The 13,639-nt window shown below is 64.5% G+C and overlaps 1 long non-coding RNA gene across 1 annotated transcript; it reads left to right on the forward strand.

Moving 5' to 3' along the window:
- The first annotated feature begins 6,541 nt into the window (after positions 1 to 6,541).
- On the forward strand, positions 6,542 to 11,638 carry LOC116663326. Its single transcript, XR_004319594.1, has 3 exons — positions 6,542 to 8,100; positions 8,875 to 8,973; positions 10,436 to 11,638. It is a non-coding gene; the product is annotated as an uncharacterized LOC116663326 (long non-coding RNA).
- Positions 11,639 to 13,639: the final 2,001 nt, after the last annotated feature.

A 13,639-nucleotide genomic window follows, 5' to 3' on the forward strand; every position in this document is an offset into this window, starting at 1 on the left:
GCTGAGCCAGGGGGACACGGAGGCAGCCTGGAGTGCTGGGTGGGGGCGTCTCTCTCCCTGTGTGCCTCCCACCCCCGTCGTCCTGCCTGGGACCCCACTCAGGGACGAGCCCGAGCTGACCGCGCTCCCTCTGTGTTCCTGCCCACCTCTTGCCCCCTCAGCCCTGAATCCGGACTCTCTGGACCTCGCCCATCCCACGCAGTGACTGCTGCTTCCTGGGGCCTCAGCCTGGGCTGACCGCACTCATGTTCAAGCCCCAGCTGGGGTCCCTCAGAAACGCAAATCAGCTGCTCTCTGGTCCCAGCCGGGTCAGCAAGGCCCGTGATGCGAGGGTCCTGGGCCGGGGAGAATGTGGGCTTCTAGGAGCCCGTGTGCACGGTGGAGGCAGACAGTGGCCGTTGGGCGCAGGGCAGCGACCAGCACACCCACAGAGGCTCCCCCAGCGCCTGGGGCCGGCAGGCCGTGTCTGGGGATCCTGGGCTGTAGCCGCAGCGCCCGGCCTCCGCCCCCTTCTCCGCAGGACCTTCTCCCGGTGTGCGTGCCTGTGTGTGTCCCCTCTTCCCTTCCCACGAGGACAGTCACGTGGGATGAGGGGCCCACCGTCCTCCAGTGACACCTCGTCTTAACCTAGCAGTCCCCTATCTTCAAATGAGGGCTCATTCTGGGGTCCCGGGGTGAGGCCCTCAACATGTGGAGTGGGGCACAATTCAGCCAGTGACAGGCCCCGCCTGCTCTGGCCTCTCACGGCACACAGTCCTGCTGCTCCGATCCGCCCCAAATCACCCTCAAATTATCACGTTCAGGCTCCCTTACCCTCCCACGAAGGGTCTCAGGGTCCATCTGCCCCCTCAGCACCCACCCCCCGAGGCTGGCGCAGACCTGGGCACCCAGAGGGCGTCAGAAGCACCTCACGAATGGACTAGAATGTGCTGTGGGAAATTCTCCACCCACCAAATCCAGCCCAAGCCCCAACAGAAGCCCCTTCAGTCCAGCCAAGGGGAGGATTCCTGTCTGATGGCCAAGAAGGAATCCGGGGGACCCACGGCCCAGGGGGAGAGGGGAAGGCCCGCCGCTCCCACTGCCAGGTGGGCCCAGGTGGGCTGGCCTGGACGGCATGACAACAGGGACAGCTCACCCTGGACTGGGTCCCTCGGGATCCCCATCAGCCCTGCCCAGACCAGGAACCCTGAGACGAGGCGTGCTGGTGACACAGGAGAAACGGGGCGGGAGGGGACGGCGAGTCCCGGGGCCCGGCCAGCGCCCTGGACGGCCCCGCCACGTGCGGGTCCTTGGCTTCCCGCAGGAAGGCGTCCGGGAGCCAGCCGCAGTCGCGTGGGGGTGGATTTACTCAGGGACACACGCTCCACAGACAGCGTGCAGGCTCCCAGGGACCAGAGAGGGGGCCGTGCAGAGCGAGGGCTGGCGTTTAGGGCTGCGGACCGCCGTAGGCTGACGGGGGCGGGGGCGGGGATTCCCAGGAGTCGGCCGCTGCCCACATCCCGGCCTTTCCTGGTCTCCTCCGGGGCATCCTGGCGCCTGTGGGGGCCCGTCCCACGCTGACGTAGTGCAGTGGGCGCATCGTGCAGCTCAGGGTCGCTGGGAGTCGCCGCTCCCGTTGCTGTGTCACTCCCTGAGTGGCTGTGCCCGGCCCCTCCCGCCTGCCTCACCAGGTGTTCCTTCGGAAACTAAGTCTCTGCGTTTCCCGGAAGGCTCTCGAGCCCACATCCCTCCTCACCTTGGCTCCCCAAGATCGTACACAGGAAGTCCGACCTTCCTGCTGCCACGGTTTGGGGACAGCGGGGTGGACGGGTGTTCGGCACCACAGGGAAGCCTGCAGGAGACAGTCACACCGGGGCCTCGGACTGAAGGGCGGGTGTAAGTTGGACCCCAGGCTGATGCACTTTCCTGTCTCCGGGGGAAGGAGAGTTCCCGAGGCCAGGAGGCCCAGCAGTGTAGCTCATGCCCTCAGGTCCCCAGGCCCCACCAGGGCCCAGAGGGCGGTCCCAGGGACGCTGAGGAGGAGCTGCAGGCAAGGGGGGCCTTCGGCTCCCCTCCTGGGCCTCCTGTCCAGGGACCTGCCGGCACGATCCCCGAACCACAGGCTGATCCAGAGGCCACTGTCCTCCCTGGAGCCTCCGCCGGGAAAGGCCCTGCTCCTCCGTCCCGTGGGCCACCCCTGCCCACCTGCAGGACTTCCCCGTCCCCTCCGGCTGGGGAGAGTCGGGAAGCAGACTGGCCAGTGTCCACCGGGCACCCACTGGGAGCCAGACCCTCCTGGGCGTGTGGCCCCCAACCCTGTCCAGCCCGGCCTTTCGTCCTCACTCCAGACTCACACCTCAGCTGCCCGCCAATGTCTGCACAGAGTGGGTCTCCTCTTGCCCTAGGGCCCCCGGCCACCAAATTCTTCCCGCTGCTCAGGCCCGATCCCGGGAGGTCCGGGTTGCAGCCAGCACTAAGTGGTATCAACTCAGCTCCCAGAGCCGCGTGCCGCCCCCGTCCCGCCATCTCTGGGACCCCCTTCGCCGCTCCCTGCAGCTGTCACCAGACAGCTGTGGCCCCGCCTCCTGGTCCCACTGCGCTTGGCAGCTGGGTCCCCACCCCCACCCTTCTTAGGACACCGGTGCCCTTGGCCCTGCCTGCCACCCTCCTGCTTTGTCCATCAGCTCCTCCCGGAGGGGGAACCGCCCCCTGGGATGCCCTCCCCATCTCAGACCCTGGACCTCAGGGGGCGTCTCCACCTGTCATTAGAGCTCAGCCTAATGCCACCTCCTGGGGGACACACCCCTGGACCCACTCCCAGGCAGCACCCCCTCTCTGGCCACCCCACCAGTGCGGTCGCCCCCTCTGCGGTCTTCCCCGACTACCTGCATCTTTAGGAGGGAGAGGCTGCGTGGGTGGTCTCGCTCACCCACTGCTGGCACCCCCAGACCCCAGCAAGCCCGCAGTGACGCTGAATGTCGCCAGGACCCCACAGCTGGGGAGCGCAGGGCCCGGCCCAGACCCCACACACCCCCCAGAGCCCCCCGGGCAGGCCGCGCTGCCCCGTGCTCCCCAGGCCCTCCAGCTCCGAGTCCATCGCGTTGCTCCCGCTTTCCTCCCGCGGAGGTCAGAGCCGCTAGAAGCACACAGGTCGATGTAACGCAGCCCCGTGCGCCTCCCTGAGCCCTGGGCTCTGGGCGGCCCCTTCCTCCCCACCACAGACACCCCAGGCGTCAGGGCAGCCCCAGAGGGGCACACACAAGCGTGTGCGGGGTAGATCAGCGCCTGGGGGCTGCCGAAACAAGCAAATCACCGCGCGCTGGTGAGCGCAGAGCAACGCAGTGAGCCCCTCGGGCCTGGAGGCCAGGGGGCCGAGGTCAAGGTGCTGCCGGCCGTGCTCCCTGCCGAGGCTCCCTCCAGATTCCGGCAGCTCCAGTGTGCCCTGGCTTGCGGCTCTGTCCTCTCGCAGCCTCCTCTTCTCTTGTCATCGGACTGTGGTCCCCTCAGTGGACGGGGTCTCATCTGGAGGCCCTTCACTTAATTACATGTGCAAGCACTCTTTCCGAGTAAGGTCACAGCTGCAGACTCGGGGTGGGCATCGCCTTGGGGTGGGGGAGGCAGGGCCACCACTCGACCCACGACGGCGAGCTGTTTTCCTGGTCGTGTTCTGCACCTGCAAAGCCTCCCCCGCCCCCTGCTGTGTGAGGGCAGCGCCCCATCCGCCCGGCTCTATGTCCTCTGGGTCTGGCGCAGGCAGACACTCTGTAAATGCTTGTCTGTGCTCCGGGCCACCCCAGGAGGGGTCCTCCCCAGGCAAGCAAAACTCCAGCGTGGGGACGCTTGCAGGCTGGGCCAAGCGCCCCCAGCCCCGCAGCGTCCGTCCACCGCAAAGTGGCCCCGCAGACAGCTTGGGAGGCGCGAAGGTCAGACTCACTGAAGGACTTCCGTGACTGTGTGCGGCACATGGCCCGGCCTCCGCTGCGGGAATCGCAAGCAGGCCTCGGAACCCAGACAAATTGGCACCCAGAGATGACGCGCGGGCGGGTGATGTCCCCCCGTCAGGCTGGCAGCTCATCAAGGCAGCGCGGGAGCCGCCAAGGGGGTGAGATCACAGCAGCGGGCGGACTCCTCATCAGCTCGCGGAAGTTCAGAACCGGGGAGGAGGTGAACGTGCCACCGACTTCTGCCGGCTGACGGCCCCGGCGCTGGCGGGAACGCTATGGCAACCAGATGCGAGCGCTTAATTACATCAGCCCGCGGTGCCTTCTCACAAAGATTAATGGGGAGCAGACACCTTCACCTCTCAGTCAGGGAGGAGAAAGAGAAGCCGGCTCTGTGGACGCGAGCAGCCGGCCCCTCCGCCCTCCAGGCCGGTGTGCCCGCGGACCTGCCGGGGCCGTGAATCCGAGCTGTGCACCGCCTCCCCCCTGCTTCCCGGGGGCCCCACGCCAGCTGGCCCTCTGGCCGTGAGACAGCCGCCCGGTCTGGCTGGGCCAGCCAGACCCAGAACACGGCTTCGCCCGTGTTCTCCTGCCCTCTGGCCTCTGCCCGGGCGCTGAGCAGGGCGGGGTCCTGCCCACGGGGGCTGGGCAGGGCGTCCGGGGGAGCCCTGGGGGCTGCCACGAGGAGGGTACCGGTGTCGGCAAGACCCTCCACCTCGGGTCTCAGCACGTGTCGGCCAGTGGGTGCCCCGGCCCCGTTTCCCAGAGTACGGGCAAAGGCTCAGGGCAGCCAGGGTCTCGCCTCTCACCCGGGACAGAACCAGGGTCCCACCCCAGGCCCCTGGGACTGGCCGAATCTGGCTCTCCCCACAACACGAGACTGTTGGCCCTGAGGGACGAAGGCATTCACAGGTTTGGGGGTTCGAGGTGCACATTCAGCCTGGCCACTGCATTCCCCACCCCCACTGTCCCCGGGCAGGCAGCTGGCAGGAGGTGACAGCATCTCCCTCTCACCGTGTGACCTTGTGGGTTTGCCCACTGGCTCCTGGCCGGCCAGGGCTCTGTGTGAGGGTGATGTCGCCTATTAAACAGGGTTTATCAAGTCCCGCTGTGGGCCAGCACCCAACTAGCCCGCTTGCTGTGCGGGGAGCCCCACGCCTCCTCCCTGTGCAAACTCTGGCAAGTGGAGCTGAGAGGAGAGGTGAATTCTCGCTGAGGGAGGACGACGGGGCGGGGCTTCACCCTGGCCTGGAGGCCGAGAGGACAGCGCAGCCTGTAAAGCCCACTCCTCCCCCTCCAGGCCCCCCGCCGCCCTCTCCCCTCCGGGCCCCCCGCCGCCTGCCCTCGGCCGATCTCAGAGCAACAGCTGCCCCTCCTCCTATGTCCCCACCGCAGGCCCAAGGCAGCCGTTCAATGAGCAAAAGCTGCTTCTCTGGTTTCCACTACACACCCCTTCTTCCAGGGAGCCTTCCTGGGCTCCTAGGACCTACAAAATCATGAAGTGGCAGAAGCAGGGTCATGGGGTGAAGCCAGTGTCTCTCGTTGTCCCTTTGAAGCTCACTTGGTGGAGAAGTTCTTCTTAGGACGGGATCTCAGACACGGCTGACTCTGGTCATTCCGAGGCACTGAGACCCATTCCTCCTGCCTTGTCCACAGACCCAGCCTCAGACCAGAAAGAGTGTCTGGCTCCACTCCGTGTCTCCCCTCCCCCAGCCTGAGGGCAGGCCCTCCTCTCCATCCTCAGCCCCAGCTTCCCCTCGCCCTCCCAGGCTCCCACCCTCAGGGGTGCAGTCTAGAAAGTTCTCATTGACCAGTGCTGTCAGACGGGCCCAGTCTCCCGGCCGGCTGGTGCCCGGAGCCCACACGCTCCCACACTGTGCTCAGGGCCTTTAGGGGACTCCCGGGGGGCCTCCCCACCGTGTGGGCTTCACTGGGGGCCTCTCCTCTGCCTGGCACGCCCCATCCCCCACCCACAGCCTCTTTCTGCAGGGTCCCCCGTGCAGACACACACACACACACACACACATGCACACACAGACACACACATACACACACACAGAAACACACAAACACGGACACACAGACACACGTACACACACACAAACACAGACACACACACAGACACACACAAACACGTACACACACAGACACACACTGTACACACACACAGACACATGCACACACAAACACACACATATACACACACACAGACCACATGTGCACACACACAAGGCACACACAGAGACACACACCACACACACACATACACACACAGAAACACACAAACCACGGACCACACAGGACACATGTACACACACACACACACAGGACACACACACAGTACACACACCCACGCACACACACACGTACACACACCACGTACACACACAAACACGTAAACACACAGGCCACACACGTACAACAACACAGACACACACAGACACACAGACACACACATACACACACACACACACGTGCACACACACACAGGTACACACACAGAGACACACACAAACACGTACACACACAGACACACACGTACACACACACAGAGACACACATACAGAGACACACACACAGACACACACACACACACACACAGTGGTGCACCCTGAGGGGATTCAGATGGAGGAAAAAAAATAACACGGGACACTGGCCCTAGGAAGTTAAGGTGCAGATGAAAGGAATGACCTCATTAAGCCCGGACTCTGGCGTCTTCCCGTGCACAGAGAAGTGCTAAATCCATTGACCTGAGGCGTCTGGTGTTCTCTAATTAGCAGTAATATTTTGATGTTCCGACTACCTGGTTTTTTTTGCAAAAGCTCCTGTACGTCCTGGCTCCCCCCTTACCTCTTTGGAATAGTCCCTTCACAGTTGCCAAAACCGTTGACGGGAAAAAAAGCACAGCGTCAAAGCTGAGAATTCTGTCCTACTCGGTGGGCTGAGCCGGGAACAGCCCCTCAGGCCTGTCTGTGCACCCGCTGGGCTTCCTGGGGGCTTGACCCTGCGACACAGCCGCTCAGATAGCGCCGTGACCCACGATCGCGTGTGCGTTACAGGGCACCGGTTCTCGCGGCCTGGATCAGCCAGGACAGTCTGACAGAGTCCCAGTCGCTTCAGATAACAAGGGTTTAGGGTTCAGTTACACGCATGGACGTGTGCGTCAGCCCCAGGCCCTGCTCAGGCCGAGCACCCCCGGGGGGAGCGTTCTGGTCCCAGAGGCGGAGGAGACCGGCACTCGAGGGTCCTGCGCCTGCTATTAAATGCTCAGCCCTGAGCGCCACACCCCCTTCTGCTCAGAGCTCATTGGTCAGAAGCTGTCACACGGCCCGACCACCCTCAGGGACCCAGGAGTGCCGTCCAAGGTGCCTGGAGGGGGACTGCAGTGGTGACACCCGCAGTGGTGTGTCCCCACAATAGCCTGCGCCCCCACACCAGGACTGCAGCCCCTGGAGCTGGCAAGCCCTGCAGGCAGGGAACCCCTGCGTGCCAGGTCCAGGCGCTCAGTGTTTGCTCGCTTAATAAATCAGTTCTCTCGGAAAACAGGATGCTCCAGGTTCTTCACAGGCACAACTCCCAGAGAGGCTCTCCATCAGGATTTGGGGAGCAGACACCGAAGTGCGATCACATCCACTCCGGAAGCCGCCAGCCCAGCTCATGGGGCACTACGAGCAGAACCCCCGTCTGGGTGACGCACCCCCGCCCCTCTCGGAGCAAGGGGGCTCCTGCTGGCCCCGCGCCTGTCCTCCTCCTCCTCCCCCCCTTCCTCCGTGACGGCCAAGGGGAGAGGTCGGGGAAGCATCTCTGAGACGGCTGATGGGGAAAGGCGGGGACCGTGGTGACCTCGCTTCCCCGGTCCTCACTGTGTCCCCGGCCGCCAGCCCTGGCTCTCCTGTCACGCTAGCCCTCCTGTTCCTCCTGTCCTGTCACCCTCCCCTGCTCCTGTTGGTGGCTGGCAGAAAACGACCTTGGGAGCACAGTGATGTGGCGACCCAGGCACAGCCTGGTGTGAGTCCAGGCTCCGGCTGGAGGTGCAGCCTGCGTGTCTGTCCTGGGGAACTGTTCTGTACAATGCGGCCGGAGAAACCCAGGCCTCCCCGGGCTCTGCGGCACCCAGCTGCGTGCCCAGGCTGCTCCGCGCCCTCTGGGCCTGTTTCCTCCTTCTGCAAAGGGTCCTGACGTAAGTGACCCCTGGGATGTGGAGGGTTGGAGGCTTCAGTCTGACATGGGGAGCTTGGGCCAGGCTTGCAGGGAGTCCCTGGTCCACAGCCCGCACCCCCTGCTGTAGGGGAGGGAGGACGTCCTGGGCTCAAATCTCTGCCCCTCTGCCCACCAGCTGGGATGCAGGCAAGTCTCACCACCAGCCTGAGACTCTTCTCTGCTTCTGTGAGGTGGGGATGGCTGAGTCCCAGCCTGCCTCGTGGGGCTGTTGAGTGGCTTGCAGGAGGTGAGGCTATAAGATTTCCAGCTCTACGTGAGCGCCTGAAGAGATGCAGTGATTGTCAGTGGGGATGGCTTTGCTAACTGCCCAGTAAAACGTGTCCTGAGTTGACTTCACATTCAGCATCCTGCTCAGGTGCAGAGGGCCCAGGGCGGGGCTCATGGGCTGTCTCATACACACACACACACACACATGCACACGGACGTGTGCACACACATGTGCAGAGGACCCAGGGAGGGGCTCGTGGGCTATCTTGTGCGCACACACACACGTGCATATGCACATGCAGAGGGCCCGGGGAGGGAGGGGCTGGTGCACCATCTTGTACACACACGAGGGGATAGGACTCACGGGGGGGGGGGGGGGCTAGTTCTAAAAGCAGATTCCTGCCTCTGACCCCCAGGGGCCCTGATTGGGAGAGTCTGCCTGGCCCAGGATTCCCAACAGCCTCCCTGGTGACCCTGATACACACAGTTCCTGTTGAACGTACCAAGATTTCTCTTGCAATTCCAGACCAAAGGTCGGGTCTGCTGTTTCCTCCTCGACTGCCGTGCTGAGCTGCCCACCCAGAGCTGAACTGCCCGTCTCATCCTCTGAAAAGAACCAGCACAGGTAACTGTCAGTTAACTCTCACTTCCCGAGGCTTCATCACGCACAGACCAAGAGATGTGGCTTAAGTACATTCTCCCATTAAAGGTTCAGTGAGGTGGGGGACCCGATGGGGGCGGCATTACGTTCTGTGTCACCAAAGACTGACCTTGGCGGCTTATCCACTTGCAGATTCTTTCCTTCCCCACCTAACATATAAATCCAGAGGACTGCTCCTCAGCGCCTCAGTGACATCAGGGACCCAGTCTCAGCCCCTAGGTCACAAAATGGTTGCAGCAGCCCCGGGCATCATTTACACTGAGGGTAGGGGAAGGGAGAAGGGAGAAAGGCAACAGGGGTCAGCAGCTGAATCGGCCTCCTTTGATCAAGAAAACGGTGGCTTTTCTAGGAGCCCCACCCGCCAGACTTGAGCTTACATACATCTCCACCAGAACTGGGTCTCGGGGGCCAGCCTAGCCCTGGGGTGTGCAGCTGGGGATATTGCATTGCTGTGCCAAACAAACAAACTGTTCCTAAGGCGGGAGGGGAGGGTGGAAGCTGAGGAGGCAGGATACAGTGCTGGCCACTGGGGACGCCTTCATCCTCCCGAGACAGGATGGAACTCAGACCAGAAGGCCTGAGGGAGGCATTTAGTCCTGGTGAAGCAGTTTGGAGCACAGAGCATGCGTTGTGCAGCTGGTAAGGAGCCCCGACTCCGGCAGCTCCTTCTCTGGTTACTGCAGAGGTGCCACTGGTCCTGGTCCTTTCTGAGCACGCCCTCGGTGGCGGGCGGCGCCTACGGGGCCCTCAGTGCAGAGCCCGCACGTAGCCTTCGGTGGGCTGTGTTCGCTCACATCACCGCGGTGCTCCTTTACTTTCCGGCTGAGCTCCTCGGCAGAGACCGGGGCCCCAGGCGCAGCAGCGCCCCCCACGCCGGGCGGGCTCTCCCTGCCCGTCCTGGGAAAACACTGGGCTCTTCTTTCCTTGGAAATGACCAGCTTTGGCCTTCCGGCAGCTGCCTTGGAGGCGCGAAAACTGACTAAAAAGAGCACCCCGGGCCCTAGAACAGGCGAGCTGTGTCCGTCCCGGGTCCCAGGGGCTCTGACTGAGGGTGCGGCACCTCCTCCCCCGCGGAGCCCCGTCTGGCAGCCCGGCGGCCACCAAGCGCGAGGCCCGGGACAGCTCCCGCGGCCCACCAGGCCTCGGACGGAGCTCGGGACCGGCCTCCCGCGGCAGCGGCAACACGAGGGGTGGCCTGCAGTCTGCCGGAGCGAGGGCTGGACCTTCCGGGCTCTGACCTCCGCCTCCACCTCGAAGGATGGCGACCTCTAGGAAGGACTCTCTGAGAGGGCTCCGCTCAAACCCCGTTCCAAGCCCATTCGAGGGTCTGAGATGAGGGGAGGGCTGGCTCTTCCCCAAGGGAGAGATTTTTCCTCCCTCCCTCCCTGCCTCCTTCCCTTCCTACCTTCCTCTGTTCCTTCCTCAGGGCTGCAGCGCCGATGGGTGGCAGAGCCAGGGTCCAGACCCGGAACCTTCTGACAGCGAAGTCTGAACTCATATCCATCTAGTGTAATATGCTTGTTTTTCAGTTCCAAGGTAGTAATTGGAAAATGCAAAACAATAAAAATAAAACCAGCCAGATTCTCCCTCTCTCCCTCTCTTTCACACACACACACACACACAGACACACACACACATACACACACATGCACACGCACACACACACACCCCTCACAACTGAATGAGAGGCGCTTTGCCCAGCAGTGCGCCGGTGTATCACACAGCCTGGAGGGCAGGCCGGGGCCGGTGGGGCAGAGGAGTCCACCGGGGCCGGGGCCGGGGCCGGGCCGGGGCCAAGGCCGGGCAGCTTTGTTCGTGGCCTCCGAGTCCCTCTGAGAGCTGCCCGCCAAGCCTGCAGGGCTGTGGGTGTGGCCGTTGCTTCCGAGTCCGACCCCTAGGCCGGTGGGTGAAGGGCAGCATGTCCTCCGGGGAAACAGTCTCCCTCAGTGGAGGGTGCGTCTGAGCTGGGGATGTGACGGGAGCAGGGGTTTCGGTGGGCCTCAGACAGCTCTGCGTGGAAAACTGGGGTGTAAGTGGGGAAACTGGAGGCCAGTTAGCTCCTCCCGGCCTCTGGCTGCAGGTGCCCGGAGCGCCCATGAAGCAGGTGGGAGGCCTCCCGGGATGGGAGTAGCAGGTGTGTTTCCACGCAGCTGGGAAGAGGTGGAGTCTGTTTGCACTCTGGAAACTTCAGTTCCTCCTGTCCATTCAGCCAAGGAGACCAGAGCCTCGGGACAGGAGGACGCCAGCCCACAGGCAGGGCTCCCCCAGGAGCTCTGGGCCCTGTCTTCATAAGGCATCCCCTGCACCTGCCCATCCTGGGAGAGGCGAAGTGGTCCAGGCTCGCCGTAACTTTGCTCCAGACGTCCTTGAGCGTCCAGATGTCCACAAGGAGCTTGTCCTGACCTCCCAGCGATGAAAGCAGGTCTCTCTCCCGCTGAGAAACACATTCACCAGCACGATGGTGCACGGAAACCCACTAGCCACCCACAAAGCCCTCGAATGCCAACCCCAGCAGAGGGGCGGGGCTCCGCCAAGCCCGTGCCACCGAGCTCTGTGAACAACAGACCGTCTGGCCGGCAGCGTCCCTGCGCCCTGAGCCCAGGGCAGCGGCACGGGCGCGCTTGCCTTTCAGCAGACTGTCCTGCTGCTCCTTTCAGTGCATGGCCTGGGGTGCCCAGAGAGGAGCCCCCTCCAGGGTCGGCGCTGCTGCCGCAGCAGGCGAGGCGGGTCCCTGGGGAGGTGGGTGGGAAGGGAGGAAGGGGCCTGCGTGCAGCTCCTGGCCCCGCTCCCCCCGACACCTGGGCGGGTCCGTCTCCAGCAAACTGGGGTGATGCTAACAGCCTCCAGGCTTGCGTCGGGCAGGGTTTCAGGGCCAGAGGGAGAAAGACGCGTGGAAGGTGCAAACCAACACTGGCTTGGCTGGCGCGGGGTGGGGGGGAGGGGCGCGGGATGGGCGGGGGAGGGGCGGGGGAGGGGCGGGGGAGGGGCGCGGGAGGGGCTGCGGCTGCTGGGGTGCCTCTCGACGCCCCGCGGTGGGGGGGGTGCTGGGAGGAGGTGCATGCCCGAGGGGTGCGCAGCGGAGCCGTGGGGAGCAGCTCAGGGCAGCGAGGCCGGGAGGGCAGGGGCCCACGGGGCTGCGTGGGAACCTGGCCCCAACTCCGGCCGGCTCCCGGGGCCACGCCGCCTGGGCCCAGCTGCGCTTCTCCATGTGGGGGTCCGGGCTGGCACCCCTCAGTGTTCCGCGGATCCTGGGCCTCTCCGGAGGGTCTGCAAAGGGCGAGGGGGAACCGGTGCGCACAAGTCAGTCAGTCCCCGTGCACTCGGGGCTGTGAACGAGCTAACGAGGCAGGGAGAGCAGAGGGCGTCTCCCAGGTGGAACTGAGCCGGGCCTCCTCCTCGCCCTTCCAGCGATGCCCGGGTGGAGTGAGGTGCCGCCGGCCCGGAGCACAGCTGCCATCCCGGGAGGGGCCGTTGTTCCTTCTCGGCCCCAGGAACCTGGCCGAAGAGCAGAGGGAGGCCCAGGCCGCCCCTTCCCCTGGGCCACGCTGGCTTCCTTCACCCGGCTCCCCCCAGGTCCTCTGAGGTCTGGGGTAGGTGGTCAGGCCACTGTCACTGCCGAGGAACCACAAAGGGGGCGCTGGGAGCCGCCGGGAAGGACCCACGGGCTGGGGACATCTCTGCGTTGTGCCCGCCGCCTTCCCCTGCCCGCCTGCGACGCCGCAGCGGCGGCTGTAAATCACATGGCCGGGCATTTGTTCCCAAGGCGGGAGGCCCTATTTGTCGTTGCTAACAGATTTCCTCGGGAGGGGATGTGCGCAGCCGTCTATAAATTCAGGAGGCGGCGGAGATGAATACCTGTGTCGTGGACTCGGCCCAGGGGGAGACGGATCTCCCGCGCGCCACTCAGAGGCAGCTCATTTGTTTGGAGGCCCAGGCGGGGAGGGGGGATAGAGGCCCGAGCCTCCCGTTTGTCTGGTGACGCCACAAAAGCTCCCTCGCCCGCCTCAGCACAGGGGTCTGGGCTACCCTCCCCTGTGGACACCGTGAGCCCAGGTGGACACGGACGGGAAGGACCCTGGGGCGGGGTGGGAGCAGGTGGATGAGCGGGCGGGGAGCCAGGGGGCAGCAGCTGAGGGCCCCAGGGCTGAGGACACTGGCTCTGTTTGCAGGCGCTCAGCCACAGAGCTGCACAGCCTGGAGCTAAGGAGCCAGAACACGGCAGGACGCCGGGCAGAGACGGCGGGGGCGCAGATCAGGGTTCTGCACACTTCCCTCCCACGGCCCAGCCGCTGTGGGAGGACACTTTCCCTGGGCATCATGGAGCCTTTGGCCCATGGAACGTGGGCCCAGGCGACAGGCGGCGGGGGCAGGCACGGGCCCTAAGAGGCCTCCACTTTCCATCTGTCCTGTGGAGAGTCAGCCCCAACGCCCCAGCCAGCTCCGCCCCTCCTGCTGGTCCGAGTGAGGCCCACGGGGCCAGCCCGCAGGTGGAGGCAGGAGCCAGAGGCAGACGCGGAGGTCGTGAGACAGGCTTTTTGGTTACGTGGCAGAATCTGGCAAAGGAAGGGGCGGAGGACCCGCCTGCCCGGGCAGCCCTCTCTGTCGCCTGGGACGACAGCTGCGTGGACTA

The sequence above is a fragment of the Camelus ferus genome, chromosome 4 (genome assembly GCF_009834535.1).
Source record: "Camelus ferus isolate YT-003-E chromosome 4, BCGSAC_Cfer_1.0, whole genome shotgun sequence".
In the NCBI taxonomy this organism is placed as follows: Eukaryota; Metazoa; Chordata; class Mammalia; order Artiodactyla; family Camelidae; genus Camelus; species Camelus ferus.